We start from the raw sequence: 15768 nt of genomic DNA on the forward strand, positions 1-15768 counted from the left end.
TATTTATGTGCTTCAGTTTTAGTCAGAAACCCAAACACAAAATCTATTATTTCGTTTTAAAAAGGAAAAAGATGCAGCGCTAAGGTTTTGTGCGGTTAGTGGAGAAGCAGATTGAACATTGTACATTTGCCTAGAAGGAACTTTGGATTTGAGGGCAAAAAAAATGATGGTAGCATTTTAGAACTGATGTAAGTTGTTTTGTTCTCTGTAAAATACACAATGGTTGCACTTCAGAAAACGGCGTTTGCCAAAATCTTTTTTTTGTTTTTTGTTTTTTTTTTTGCGGTACACGGGCCTCTCCCTGCTGTGGCCTCTCCCGTTGCGGAGCACTCCGCTCTGCGGCATGTGAGATCTTCCCGGACCAGGGCACGAACCCGTGTCCCCTGCATCGGCAGGCAGACTCTCAAGCATTGTGCCACCAGGGAAGCCCTTGCCAAAATCTTAATCACCTGTGAGTTGAGCACGCGGCACTGGCTGATGGTGTTCATTCCTGAGACTTCATCATCAAATCCCAAGGGAATGAAATTGGCTTTAGATTTAGAGTTCAATATAAAAATGAAAGAGTGATATACAAAGGAGAGCCGAAGGTCCAGAATTTTACGGATATTTGTACTTAGAGTCCAATAACAGAAAAATTTAGATCCATTTATTAAATGATCATTTTCTATTCTGTTTTAACTTACAAAAGTAAAATTGCAATGAGTAAGAAATCTTTTTTTGTGTTTTTCTTAAGTCGATAAAATCTGAACAGTTTTTGTAAATGGCTTGAAAGTAGATTTACTCCCAATTAGGCAACCGAGTCCTGAATGCCTTTCCCCTAAAGAAAGCAACTGCATCACCACACGGCCTTCAATTTGTCTTCGCAGTTATAGACCATGTGTGAACATATGCCGATCTGCCAATCAAAATGTTCTTCTAAAAAAAAAAAATGTTCTTCTAAATTTCCCACATGAGCAATATCAGGAATGAGCAGGGGGCTCTCCTGGTGGCTCAGTGGTTGAGAATCTGCCTGCCAAGGCAGGGGACACAGGTTCGAGCCCTGGTCCGGGAAGATCTTACATGCCACAGAGCAGCTAAGCCTGTGCGCCACAACTACTGAGCCTGCGCGCTACTGAAGCCCGCATGCCTAGAGCCCATGCTCTGTAACAAGAGAAGCCACGGCAATGAGAAGCCGGCGCACCGCAATGTAGGGTAGCCCCCGCTCTCTGCAACTAGAGAAAGCCGCGAAGACCCAACGCAGCCATAAATAAATAAATTTATTTTTAAGAAAAGAATGTGCAGGGAAGTTACCCCTATGCCAAATAAACATTAATTCTTGGCCCTCTTAACCAAAAATTGTTTCTAAACATTATTAACCCATTCTTTTTTAGAACATGTCTGTGAAAAATGAAAACAACAGGTGGAAAACCTAAAAAGCATGACCCTATATATGGTAAATTCTGTAGCGTACACTTTTCTTTTTCTAGGTCTTTTTACTTGCCAAAGGAAGAGAGCAAAGGAAACGATCTCTGAGTGGCAGGTAGGTGTGTGACTGCATCCTTGTCAGCATCCCAAGAGTGCACTGCCGTCTAAGCCAGCTCCCTGGGCATTTGGTGATCCAGAAGATCCAGTTGCTTGTGGTGTGTGTACTCTCCCCTAAGGCCTAAGTGGGAGTTATTATTTAGAATGTATAAATAATGTTCCTGGCATTTTCCAGTATTTATTTCAATTGCCTCATTATACAAGATAGTGTGAATTTCAGCTGGCGAGGAAGCTGCCTTCTTATGGTGGTTCCTAGATTCCCTTCTCTGGGAAGCCTGTGGATTTCAAAGGAATCCATGGTTTAGGTCTCAGCCTTCAGTTTTTTCATCTGGAAAATGAAGGATTTTGACTAGGTGGCCTTTACGATTCATCTGTATGATCCTTTTCTTTTGTTAAAAAGTTATGCTCTTCAGATACTCCAATATTACTTTCTTATAAAGTGCTTTCTCTCCTGGTTTTTGATTAAAGCTTTTGACTGATGTATCCATGTACAGACCTCCCCCTCTTCCTGAGTCATTTATCTCATTTCCTAGGCTGGTTGTATGACTCCACATGGTGAAACAGCTTCCTGTGTGCATAAGGAGACTGTGACTACAGATGTGCTAATCAGTTTTTAATAACGTGGAGGTTGATTATTGTGTTTTGTAGGTTATTCATGATGCTTTTCCTTTTTCTTTTTTTCTTGCTTACCGTTAAACTTCTTTGAGAATTGGAAGAAAGGGTAGAGAATGAGCAGAGTATAGATTATTTTACTATTTGTTAGTTGTTCTGGAAAAATTCTTGTGGGTAAGAAGATAGAAGCTCTTTTTTTTTTTTTTTTTTTTGCGGTACGCGGGCCTCTCACTGTTGTGGCCTCTCCCGTTGCGGAGCACAGGCTCCAGACGCGTAGGCTCAGCGGCCATGGCTCACGGGCCCAGCCGCTCCGCGGCATATGGGATCTTTCCGGACCGGGGCACGAACCCGTGTCCCCTGCATCGTCAGGCAGACTCTCAACCACTACGCCACCAAGGAAGCCCCGATAGAAGCTGTATTTTAAAGTATTTATAAAGTCATGTCTGGGAATGAAAGATTATGGTGGATTGGCTTTATTTGTATCTTTTCTGGCCTGAGACCTAGAACTGATGATGTTCTTTGTTTATTATAATTACAGAAAAGTTTTAAAGAAAGCTTCAAAGTTAACTCCCTCAAATAATAAAATTGGGGCAATTTTGTGTTTCATAGTTTGGTGTTGCTTCAGAGAAAACTAGTCAGAAAATTTCAATACAAGGAAGGTAAAGTACAGGCATACCTCGGAGAGACTGCGGGTTTGGTTCTAGACCACTGCAATAAAGTGAATACGGCAATAAATCAAGTCACATGAATTTTTTTGGCTTCCCAGTGCATATAAAAGTTATGTTTAGATAATACTTTAGTCTATTAAATGTGCAATAGCATTATGTCTAAAAAAACAGTGTGCATACCTTAATTAAAAACACTTTCTTGCTAAAAAATGCTAGCCATCATCTGATAACTCAGGTTTGCCTCAAACCTTTCAGTTGGTGAAAAACAGAATCTGCGAAGCACGATAGAGCAAAACACAATAAAACAAGGTATTCCTATAGAATAAAATATAATAACATTGCTGGCATGTTTAGTAATTATCATTCTGAGAATGAGTCTTGGTGATTTCTGGCCTGATTACCTGGGGACAGATTCCCCAAGGGATCATCATCTCATCTGAAAAATGGGCTAACATTATTTCTCAGTTTTAGAGTTCTATGAGTGGGAGATAAGTTATTCAAACACGCGTTTGTGAAGAACTCTTAAGAAGATCGTCTTTTTTCCCCATCAGATTCTCTAAGACCTCTGTGACTCTCTACCCCTCCCCTACAAGGTTGAGAACTAGTGTACTGTAGAAGAGGGAGATAATGAAGGGAGTAACTGGTGGAGATTTTATGGAAGAATAACTTGGCCTTTGAGCCTGCATAGAATTTGAATAGATGGGAGGAGGAAGAGGGTCATTCCAGTAGATGGTAGCGATATGAATAAAGACATGTAGCCAGCATTTATGGAGCAAGTACAATGTATCAGGCACTGCTTATTTTCATAAATCTTCACAGTGGGCCTAGGAGGTAGATATTACCAGTATCCTCATTTTATAGATGAGAAGACTGAAGATCATAAGGGTTAAGTAAATTGCCCAAAGTCATGCAGTTAGTAAATGGTAGAACCAGGATCCGCATCTTTGCAGTCTAATTCCAGCCCAGCTACGTAAGCACTACCCCATAGAGCTTCCTCTCTCTGGTCCATTAGCAGTTTGCTTGTCTAGAATAGATGATTTGTGTTGTAAGAAATAAGCTAGGTATGAAGTAAGCTAATAAGCTTGGGTAGATAAGTAGAGCAGTACCAAATGTGGAGCACTTTTAGGATCAAGAGGAAGAATTTGGATTTTTTTTCAGTTTTTTAAAAATTGAGATATGGTTAATGTACAATATTATATAAGTTACAAGTATACAGCACATGATTCACAGTTTGTAAAGGTTATACTCCAGTTATGGTTATTCTAAAATATTGGCCATCTTCCCTGTGTTGTACCATATATCCTTGTAGCTTATTTATTTTATACATAATAGTTTGCACCTCTAAATTCCATACCCCTATCTTGTCCCTCCCCTGGTCCCTCTCCCTACTGGTAACCACTAGTTTGTTCTCTATGTGTGTGAGTCTGTTTCCTTTTTGTTATATCACTAGTTTGTTTTATTTTTTAGATTCCACGTGTGAGTGATATCACGCATTATTTGTCTTTGTCTGACTTATTTCACTAAGCATAATACCCTCCAAGTCTATCCATGTTGTTGCAGATAGCAACATTTCATTCTTTTTATGGCTAAGTAATATTCCATTGTGTGTGTGTGTGTGTGTGTGTGTGTCTGTGTGTCTGTGTGTGTGTATTACATCTTCTTTATACATTCATCTGTTGATGGACACTTAGCTTGCTTCGATATCTTGACAATTGTAAATAATGCTGCTCTGAACATTGGGGTGCATATATTTTTTCAAATTAGTGTTTTCATTTTTTTGGAGATATTATCAGGAGTGGAATTGCTGGGTCATATGGTAGTTGTATTTTACTTTTTTGAGAAACCACTATACTGTTTTCCACAGTGACTGCACCAATTTACATTCCCACGAACAGTGCACAAGAGTTCCCTTTTCTCCACATCCTCTCCAACATTGTTATTTGTGGTCTTTTTGATGACGGCCATTCTGACAGGTGTGAGGTGATATCTCACTGAGGTTTTAATTTGCATTTCTTTGATGATTAACAGTGTTGAGTATCTTTTCATGTGCCTGTTGGCCATCTGTATGTCTTCTTTGGAAAAATGTCTATTCAGGTCTTCTGCCCATTTTTTAATTGGGCTGAGTTTTTTTTTCTTTTCTTTGATGTTGAGTTGTATGTGCTGTTTATATATATATATATAATTTTTTAAACATCTTTATTGGAGTATAATTGCTTTACAATGCTTAGTTTCTGATTTATAACAAAGTGAATCAGCTGTACGTACATATATCCCCATATCTCCTCCCTCTTGCATCTCCCTCCCACCCTCCCTATCCCACCCCTCTAGGTGGTCACAAAGCACTGAGCTGATCTCTCTGTGCTATGCGGCTGCTTCCCACTAGCTATCTATTTTACATTTGGTAGTGTATATACGTCCATGCCACTCTCTCACTTCGTCCCAGCTTACCCTTCCCCCTCCCCGTGTCCTCAAGTCCATTCTTTACATCAGTGTCTTTATTCCTGTCCTGCCCTTAGGTTCTTCAGAACCATTTTCTTTTTTTTTTAGATTCCATATATATATGTTAGCATACAGTATTTGTTTTTCTCTTTCTGACTTACTTTACTCTGTATGACAGACTCTGGGTCTATCCACCTCACTAAAAATAACTCAATTTCGTTTCTTTTTATGGCTGAGTAATATTCCATTGTATGTATGTGCCACATCTTCTTTATCCATTCATCTGTTGATGGACATTTAGGTTGCTTCCATATCCTGGCTATTGAAAATAGAGCTGCAATGAACACTGTGGTACATGACTCTTTTTGAATTATGGTTTTCTCAGGGTATATGCCCAATAGTGGGATTGCTGGGTCGTATGGTAGTTCTAGTTTTAGTTTTTTAAGGAACCTCCATACTGTTCTCCATAGTGGCTGTATCAATTTACATTCCAACAAACAGTGCAAAAGAGTTCCCTTTTCTCCACACCCTCTCCAGCATTTATTATTTGTAGATTTTTTGATGATGGCCATTCTGACAGGTGTGAGGTGATACCTCATTGTAGTTTTGATTTGCATTTCTCTAATGATTAGTGATGTTGAGCATCCTTTCATGTGTTTGTTGGCAATCTGTATATCTTCTTTGGAGAAATGTCCATTTAGGTATTCTGCCCATTTTTGGATTGGAGTGTTTGGTTTTTTTAATATTGAGCTGCATGAGCTGCTTGTAAAGTTTGGAGATTAATCCTTTGTCAGTTGCTTCGTTTGCAAATATTTTCTACCATGTTTATATATTTTGGATATTAATGCCTTATCAGTCATATCATTAGCAAATATTTTCTCCCATTCAGTGGGTTGTCTTTTTGTTTTGTCAATGATTTCCTTTGCAGTGCAAAAGCTTTTAAGTCTAATTAGGTCCCATTTGTTTATTTTTCCTTTTATTTCCTTTGCTTTAGGAGACACATCCAAAAAAATATTGCTACAATTTATGTCAGAGTGTTCTGCCTATGTTTTCTTCTGTGAGTTTCATGGTTTCCAGTCTTACATTTAGGTCTTTAATCCATTTTGAATTTAATTTTGTATATGGTATAAGAAACTGTTCTAATTTCATTCTTTTGCATGTAACTGTCCAGTTTTCCCTGCACCGCTTATTGAAGAGACTGTCTTTTCTGCATTGTATATTCTTGCCTCCTTTGTCGTAGATTAATTGACCATAAGTGTGTGGATTTATTTTGGGACTCTCTCTTCTGTTCCATTGATCTTTATGTCTGTTTTTGTGCCAGTACCATACTGTTTTGATTACAGGAAGAATTTGGATATGATCCCAGAGGTAATACGGAGCCATGGAAGATTTTAGACCAGTGAAGACATAACCAAAATAGAATTTCTTAATTATATTTTTTAAATCTTCCATGTTCTTACTGATATTCTATCTTATTGACCTATCAGTTAGTGAGATGTGTGTTGAAATCTTCTATCTTGATTATAGATTTATCAATGTGTAATTCTACCAAATTTCCATTCTGTATTTTGATGTTATGTTATTAAAGGGCATGGACATTTAGAATTACTAAATTCTCCTGATGAATTTTTTTTATCCTTTTATCACAACATAGTGACCATCTTTATCCTGAATAATGCTTTCAACAGTACTATAGCTCTGTTACCATTTTTGGTTAGTATTCATCTGATTTATTTTTTTCCATTTTTTATTTCCAAACTCCATATGTCCTTTTGCTTTAGATATGTTTCTTGTAAACAGTATATAGCTGGATTTTGTTGGTGGTTTGTTTTTTTAAATCAAATCTGACAGTCTGTGACTTTTCATCAATACATTTAGACTAATTAATATATTGTGAGTACTGCTATATTGTATTTATTATCTTATTTTATGCTTTCTATTTACATGGTATTTTCTATACCTATTTTTCTCTGCTCCTGTATTGATTGATTAGCTTGATTTAGTTTTCTTTCCTTTTTTAAAAAATTGAGACATAGTTAACATGTTGTATTAGTTTTAGGTGTATAACATAATGATCCAGTAGTTGTATATATCATGAAATGATCACCACAATAAATCTAGTTAACATTTGTCACCACACATAGTTACAGTTTTTTTCCTTCTGATAAGAACTTTCAAGATACCCTCTTAGCAACTTTCAAATATACAATACAGTATTAACTATAGTCACCATGCTATACATTACACCTGTTGGACTTATTTATTTTATAACTGGAAGTTTATACTTTTGACCACCCTCACCCATTTTACCCACCCTCCCCACTCCTCACCTCTGGCAGCTACCAGTCTGTTCTCTGTGTCTGTGAGTTTTGGGGGTTTTTGTTAATTTTTTTTTGTTTTTAAGATTCCACATATAAGTGAGCTTGTATGGTATTTGTCTTCCTATGTCTGACTTATTTTACTTAGCAATGCCCTCAAGCTCCATCCATGTTTTTCCATATGGCAAAATTTCATTCTTTTTGTGGCTGAATAATATTCCATTGTATATATATATATACACCACATTTTAAAAATCCATTTGTCCATTGATGGACACTAAGTTGTTTTCTTATCGTGGCTAATGTAAATAATGCTGCAGTGAATGAGGGTACAAATAATCTTTTCAAGTTAGGGTTTCGTTTCCTTTGGATAAATACCCAGAAGTGGAATTGCTGGATCATACGGTAGTTCTATTTTTAGTTTTTTGAGGAAACTTCATACTGTCTTCCATAGTGGCCGTGACAATTTACATTCCCACCAATAGTGCACAAGGGTTCCCTTTTCTCCACATTCTCACTGACACTTGTTATTTTTTGTCTTTTTGATAATAGATATTCTAACAGGTGTGAAGTGATATCTCATTGTGGTTGTGATTTGCATTTCCCTGAGAATTGTAGATATCCTTAACTTATTCCTAGTTTTCAGAGAAATCCTTCTATAATGTTTTATAATAAGAATGATGCCCTGTATAGGGTAATTAACTCTATACTCAACTCCTAATTTGCAGATATCTTTTCTAATGAGTCAGTGTTGAATATTATCAAGACTTTTCTGTATCAATTAAAATTATCATAAAGGTTTTTCCCTTTTAATATGGTAATATGGTAAATTATGTTTATATATTTCACAAATTTCACATTCTGAGATAAACCTGCTTGATCACGATATATTGTCTTTTTCTGTACTGCTAGATTTGGTTTGCTAACATTTTGTTTACATTTTTGCCTCTGTTCACGGGTGAGGTGGGCCTGTTACTTTTCCTCTGTACTGTCCTTGTCTGGTTTAGATATCAATGCTACAGTAACATTACTGGCTAAGTTGGGGAGTACTCCTCTTTTTCTCATCTCTGGTAGTGTTTGTATAAGATTGGAACACCTGATTACTTGAAAGTTTGGTAGAATTCACGTATAAAATCATGGAGGTTTAGCATTTTCTTTGTGAGGAGATTTTAAAGTTCTGATTTCATTTTTTTTAACATCTTTATGGAGTATAATTGCTTTACAATGGTGTGTTAGTTTCTGCTTTATAACAAAGTGAATCAGTTATACATATACATATGTTCCCATATCTCTTCCCTCTTGTGTCTCACTCCCTGCTGCCCTCCCTATCCCACCCCTCTAGGTGGTCACAAAGCACCGAGCTGATCTCCCTGTGCTATGCAGCTGCTTCCCACTAGCTATCTGTTTTACATTTGGTAGTGTATATATATCCATGCCACTCTCTCACTTTGTCACAGCTTACCCTTCCCCCTTCCCATATCCTCAAGTCCATTCTCTAGTAGGTTTGTGTCTTTATTCCCGTCTTACCCCTAGGTTCTTCATGACCTGTTTTTTTCCCTTAGATTCCATATATATGTGTTAGCATACAGTATTTGTTTTTCTCTTTCTGACTTACTTCACCCTGTATGACAGACTCTAGGTCCATCCACCTCACTACAAATAACTCAATTTCGTTTCTTTTTATGGCTGAGGAGTATTCCATTGTATATATGTGCCACATCTTCTTTATCCATTCATCTGTTGATGGACACTTAGGTTGCTTCCATGTACTGGCTATTGTAAATAGAGCTGCAATGAACATTTTGGTACATGAATCTTTTTTTTTTTTTTTTTTTGTGGTATGCGGGCCTCTCACTGTTGTGGCCTCTCCTGTTGCGGAGCACAGGCTCCAGACGCGCAAGCTCAGTGGCCATGGCTCACGGGCCCAGCCACTCCGCGGCACGTGGGATCCTCCCAGACCAGGGCACGAACCCGTGTCCCCTGCATTGGCAGGCGGACTCACAACCACTGCGCCACCAGGGAAGCCCTACATGACTCTGTTTGAATTATGGTTTTCTCAGGGTATATGCCTAGTAGTGGGATTGCTGGGTTGTATGGTAATTCTATTTTTAGTTTTTTAAGGAACCTCCATATTGTTCTCCATAGTGGCTGTATCAATTTACATTCCCACCAACAGTGCAAGAGGGTTCCCTTTTCTCCACACCTTCTCCAGCATTTATTATTTGTAGATTTTTTGGTGATGGCCATTCTGACCGGTGTGAGATGATGTCTCATTGTAGTTTTGATTTGCATTTCTCTAATGATTAATGATGTTGAGCATTCTTTCATGTGTTTGTTGGCGGTCTGTATATCTTCTTTGGAGAAATGTCTATTTAGGTCTTCTGCCCAGTTTTGGATTGGGTTGTTTGTTTTTTTGATATTGAGCTGCATGAGCTGCTTGTAAATTTTGGAGATTAATCCTTTGTCAGTTGCTTCATTTGCAAATATTTTCTCCCATTCTGAGGGTTGTCCTTTGGTCTTGTTTATGGTTTCCTTTCCTATGCAAAAGCTTTTCAGTTTCATTAGGTCCCATTTGTTTATTTTTGTTTTTATTTCCATTTCTCTAGGAAGTGGGTCAAAAGGATCTTGCTGTGATTTATGTCATAGAGTGTTCTGCCTATGTTTTCCTCTAAGAGTTTGATAGTGTCTGGCCTTTCATTTAGGTCTTTAATACATTTTGAGTTTATTTTTGTGTATGGTGTTAGGGAGTATTCTAATTTCATTCTTTTACATGTACCTGTCCAGTTTTCCCAGCACCACTTATTGAAGAGGCTGTCTTTTCTCCACTGTATATTCTTGCCTCCCTTATCAAAGATAAGGTGACCATATGTGCATGGGTTTATCTCTGGACTTTCTATCCTGTTCCATTGATCTATCTTTCTGTTTTTGTGCCAGTACCGTACTGTCTTGATTACTGTAGCTTTGTAGTATAGTCTGAAGTCAGGGAGCCTGATTCCTCCATCTCCATTTTTCGTTCTCAAGATTGCTTTGGCTATTCGGGGTCTTTTGTGTTTCCATACAAATTGTGAAATTTTTTGTTCTAGTTCTGTGAAAAATGCCAGTGGTAGTTTGATAGGGATTGCATTGAATCTGTAGATTGCTTTGGGTAGTAGAGTCATTTTCACAATGTTGATTCTTCCAATCCAAGAACATGGTATATCTCTCCATTTATTTGTATCATTTTTAATTTCTTTCATCAGTGTCTTATAATTTTCTGCATACAGGTCTTTTGTCTCCTTAGGTAGGTTTATTCCTAGATATTTTATTATTTTTGTTGCAATGGTAAATGGGAGTGTTTTCTTAATTTCACTTTCAGATTTTTTCATCATTAGTGTATAGAAATGCCAGAGATTTCTGTGCATTAATTTTGTATCCTGCTACATTACCAAATTCATTGATTAGCTCTAGTAGTTTTCTGGTAGCATCTTTAGGATTCTCTATGTATAGTATCATGGCATCTGCAAACAGTGACAGCTTTACTTCTTCTTTTGTGATTTGGATTGCTTTTATTTCTTTTTCTTCTCTGATTGCTGTGGCTAAAACTTCCAAAACTATGTTGAATAATAGTGGTGAGAGTGGGCAACCTTGTCTTTTTCCTGACCTTAGTGGAAATGGTTTCAGTTTTTCACCATTGAGGACGATGTTGGCTGTGGGTTTGTCATATATGGCCTTTATTTTGTTGAGGAAAGTTCCCTCTATGCCTACTTTCTGCAGGGTTTTTATCATCTGATTTCATTTCGAGATGGAGTCATTTGACTTCTCAAAACAGTTTTGGTAAGATACATATTTCTAGAAATTTGTCTATTTCTTTTAATTTTTCAGATTTATTGGCGTAACATTTTCATAATAGTCTCTCAGAAAATTCTCCTCTTTATCTGACGTTATGCCTATCACTTCACTCCTAATATTTTGTCTATTCTCTTTTTTTTCTTGATCAATCTTACCAGAGGATTTTCTATTTAATTAGTTTTCGCAGAGATCTAGTTTTTAACTTGATACTCTCCATTGTATCTTTATTTTCCATCTTATTAATTTCTGCTTTTTTATTCATCTTCCTTCAACTTAGATATTGTTATTCTTTTTTTTTTTTTTTTTTTCAGTACGTGGGCCTCTTGCTCTTGTGGCCTCTCCAGTTGCGGAGCACAGGCTTCAGACGCGCAGGCTCAGCGGCCATGGCTCACGGGCCTAGCTGCTCCATGGCATGTGGGATCTTCCTGGACTGGGCCATGAACCCGTGTCCCCTGCATTGGTAGGCGGACTCTCAACCACTGTGCCACCAGGGAAGCCCCGATATTGTTATTCTTTAAAAAAAGCTTCTGTAGTTCAACTTAAGTTCCTAATTTTCAGACTTTGTTTTTTATATGTAAGTATTTAAAGCTGTACCTTTCCCTTCAAGTAATACTTTCACCACTTCTCACAAAACTTATGGTACTTTGATTTTCACTCAGTTCTCTGTATTTTCCTGGAATAAATATTTTTTAAAGCTTTTTTAAAAAAATTAAATTATTTTATTTTATTTATTTTTGGCTGTGTTGCGTCTTCGTTGCTGTGCATGAGCTTTCTCTACTAGCGGCGAGCAGGGGCTACTCTTCATTGCGGTGGCTTTTCTTGTTGCGGAGCATGGGCTGTAGGCGCACAGGCTTCGGTAGTTGTGGCTCGCAGTCTCAGTAGTTGTGGCTCACAGGCTCAGTAGTTGTGGTTTGCGGGCTTAGTTGCTCTGCAGCATGTGGGATATTCCCAGACCAGGGCTTGAACCCGTGTCCCCTGCATTGGCAGGCGGATTCTTAACCACTGCACCATCAGGGAAGCCCTATAGCTGGACTTTAAAAGAATCCACTTCACAGTCTCTTTTAACTGGCATGCTTAATTCATTAACATTCAATGGAATTTAGAATATTTTGGGGTTTGTTTTAACTGTCTTCAGGTTTTTGGGGTTTTCTGGTCCTTTTATTTTCCTCTCTTTTTCTCTGAATAGTTTGTTTTTATTCTTTAATTCTTTTTTTTCTCTCTAATTGTTTAGAAGTTAGACACTATTTTTTTTCTTTTCAAGGTTGCATCTGGATTTTTTCCATTTATACTTAACTTCATGAAGTCTAAGGTTAATCAGTATCTTAACACTCCCTGCCAAATAATAGAAGGTTGTGAACTTTGATCATCCTCCATCAAATTATTCACTATTCTTGGCCAGTATTTTGGTTGTATCTTTTTAAAACTCCTAAATTAGACATTATTTTAGTTATAGATAATATGTTTAAATTTCCCAATTTGTTTAGATGTTTACAAATATCTCTGTTCATTTTCCCTTCTTGTCTCTTAAAATTCTTTTAGGGTCATTTTCTGTCTTCCTGAAGTATATTCTTATAAGATTCGTTCATTAAGTTTTCCTGATAGCAAACTCTTACAGTTTTTGTTTATCTGAAAATGTCCTAATTAATGAAAGATAGTTTAGTTGAATATGCAGGTCTAGATTGATAGTTACCTACTCTCAGTACCTTGAAGATATTATTCACCCTTTTGGTTTCCATTCCTGCTCTTGAGAAGTGGGCTGTCTTTTGTATTACGTAAACATAATACCTCCATGTATTTTGATATAACTATATATTTTACTAGATTTATGGATCACCACTGTTTCTTATACTTTATCATAATTTCCTCAGAAAAAGTGAGTAGGTGGTATACTGGGTTGACCAAAAGTTCATTCCGAATGAACTTTTTGGCCCACCCTATAACTTCCGAGTTCTTTTATGTTTGAAAATGCTCTTCTTTGACCTCTTTTGTGGTTTGTTCACTGCTGGGCCCACTCTTCGCTCCTTTAAAGATACTCATGTCAAGACATACTACGCCAAAGCCATGATAGCAAGTAATTCACAGGTTTGTTACTCACTCAGGTGTAGGCAAAGTGAGGGAAGTCTCAGAGGGAGGGGGCTCACCAGTGAGAAGACTCTCCAGCTTCCATATAGATGATGTTCTGGACAGGCATAGAATTCTTGGAGCACAATTCTTTTCTTTCAAAAGTCACTAAATAGTAACTCATGCTGAAATATATTTCTTCCCTTTAAATAAATCTGCCCAAGAGTTGTCATTACATTTTTTTTTTTTTTTTGCGGTATGCGGGCCTCTCACTGTTGTGGCCTCTCCCGTTGCGGAGTACAGGCTCCGGACGCGCAGGCTCAGCGGCCATGGCTCACGGGCCCAGCCGCTCCGCGGCATGTGGGAGCTTCCCGGACCGGGGCATGAACCCGTGTTCCCTGCATCGGCAGGGGGACTCTCAACCACTGCGCCACCAGGGAAGCCCTGTCATTACATTTTAATTAAAGTTCTCCTTAGGTTTTCTACCCCATTAAATCTGCCTCAGTAGGAGCCACCTGTTCAAATATGGGCTGTAAACTCTTTGCCTGCTCATGTCAGCTGGTGGGGTTGGATCCCATATGGAGCAGGATGTGGGGTCTCTTTGAGCAGCATGATTCTCAATTCTGGGGAGGTTCAGGGTCTGTAGCTCCGGTTCCCCGTCAGGCAATCTTAGCATTGTACCAGGCTTGGCTGGAGAAGCCATTTTCTCTGCAGTGGCTGAGTCCTCCTGGAGTTGTAAACAACATTCCAGAGGCTGCATCCTCCACTGGCTGCTTGGCTCAGTTTTCTTGGGAACCAAATGTCTCAGATGGGTGTGGGATTGCCTCTGTCTGTAACAGTGGGCCATGCACCACGCGCGCACACACACACACATCCACACACCTCTTTCTCCCGTAGCTGTTTATTTTGCTTATTAAATGATATGGAATGAAGTATGACATGTGGGCATATTCATAATCCAGACCAAATCTACCTTCCTGTTCCCCTTTCCTGTTGCTTCTGCACACACAACGTGCTTCATATGCTGAATTACTCTTCTGTTTCCTGGACACATGATATACTTTCTCATTTCCAGATCTTCTAGCAGAAAGTGGGAGAAATAAGAATCAGAGTATTAGAAACAGATACCCAGGCTGACATCACTCCAGAATCTGTCTGCCAACTGCATTTTTAAAATGAATAAGGAAACTGAATCTGGTTCAGGGTCATATAGCTTGTTTTAGTTAATATTAGGGGGATATGGTGGGGTATGACGCTTGACAGGAAGCAGTGAGACGGAGAGAAGAGTGTTGACAGGGAAGCCCTGCCAGTGAGATACAGGAGGAGAGGCCAGGTTCTTCCGAGAGTTGTGTGTTCATTTGTTCATTTAGTGCCTCTCAGTCTGAACTTCACCAGATGAATTAAGAGGTAACAAAATAGAAATGGGTGAGGAACATTTTAAATAGAGAGCAGCTTCATCAAAGGTCAGAAATGTGAAAGTGCATGATGTGTTTGGGAAAACAGAACAGTTCAGAATTGCTGAGACATTTGGAGGGCTAGCAGGAAATGAGGCTGTGGCGATCAGGTGGGCCAGACTGTGGAGGCATTTGCATATCACACTTTGTTCTGTATTCACCCAACATTTACTGAAGACTTCCTATGTGCCAGGAGCCATGCCAGCACTGGGGATAGATGAGTGAGAGACAGTGTTCCCGCTCTCCAGGAGCTACAGGCATTAAGGAGCTGATGGAATGGAGTGATTTAAGCCTGTAGATTGATGGAAAGTTCAGTCTAGTGGCAGTCAAGGGCAAAGGGACTGCAAACAAGGATTCCAGATAGGTAGGAAACTGCCTTAGTTCAAGGGAGAAATGATGCAAGCCTGGACTTTGGAGAGTGATGGCAGCTGGTAGAGCAGAGGTAATAGAGAGGCATGCACGGGCCAGGAGAAAGGTCAAGGAGGCAGGACCTGGAGAGGGAAGAACGCCAATAGCCTCTAGCTGCATCCATCCTTGTCTGGTCTAAAAATGGTGATGATGTTGCTACGTCTCAGCTCTTATTTCTGCTTCTTATGGGTTCTTGGAGAGAAAGAGTCTAACCGCCCATCTTGCTCCCCATGGCTTGAAGCATTGCATCTGTATTTCCAGTAAACACAGGATGTTGTTAGCCAGGTTTGAGTCCACAGTCAGCTAGTTCATCATAATTCACTTACTGGAAGTGCTCCTGTGGAGGAATTCAGTTATTTTCTTAGTTTTTACTAGAGCAGTTGGAGATCCCTTTGCGGAAATTCTGTGAATTATCTTATATAATTGTTATAAAAAGAATTGCTAAATGAGGCAATATTG

General features: G+C 38.7%; 1 long non-coding RNA gene across 1 annotated transcript in view; it reads left to right on the forward strand.

The window, feature by feature from the left end:
* The window catches only part of LOC307175773, a 90631-nt gene that overhangs the window by 4195 nt on the left and 70668 nt on the right, over nucleotides 1-15768 (forward strand). The window contains exon 2 of the long non-coding RNA XR_013824480.1: nucleotides 1467-1519. This is a non-coding gene — a long non-coding RNA (uncharacterized lncRNA). The remainder of the gene's footprint in view (nucleotides 1-1466; nucleotides 1520-15768) is intronic.

This window comes from Stenella coeruleoalba (assembly GCF_951394435.1).
Source record: "Stenella coeruleoalba genome assembly, chromosome: 17".
Lineage (NCBI taxonomy): Eukaryota > Metazoa > Chordata > Mammalia > Artiodactyla > Delphinidae > Stenella > Stenella coeruleoalba.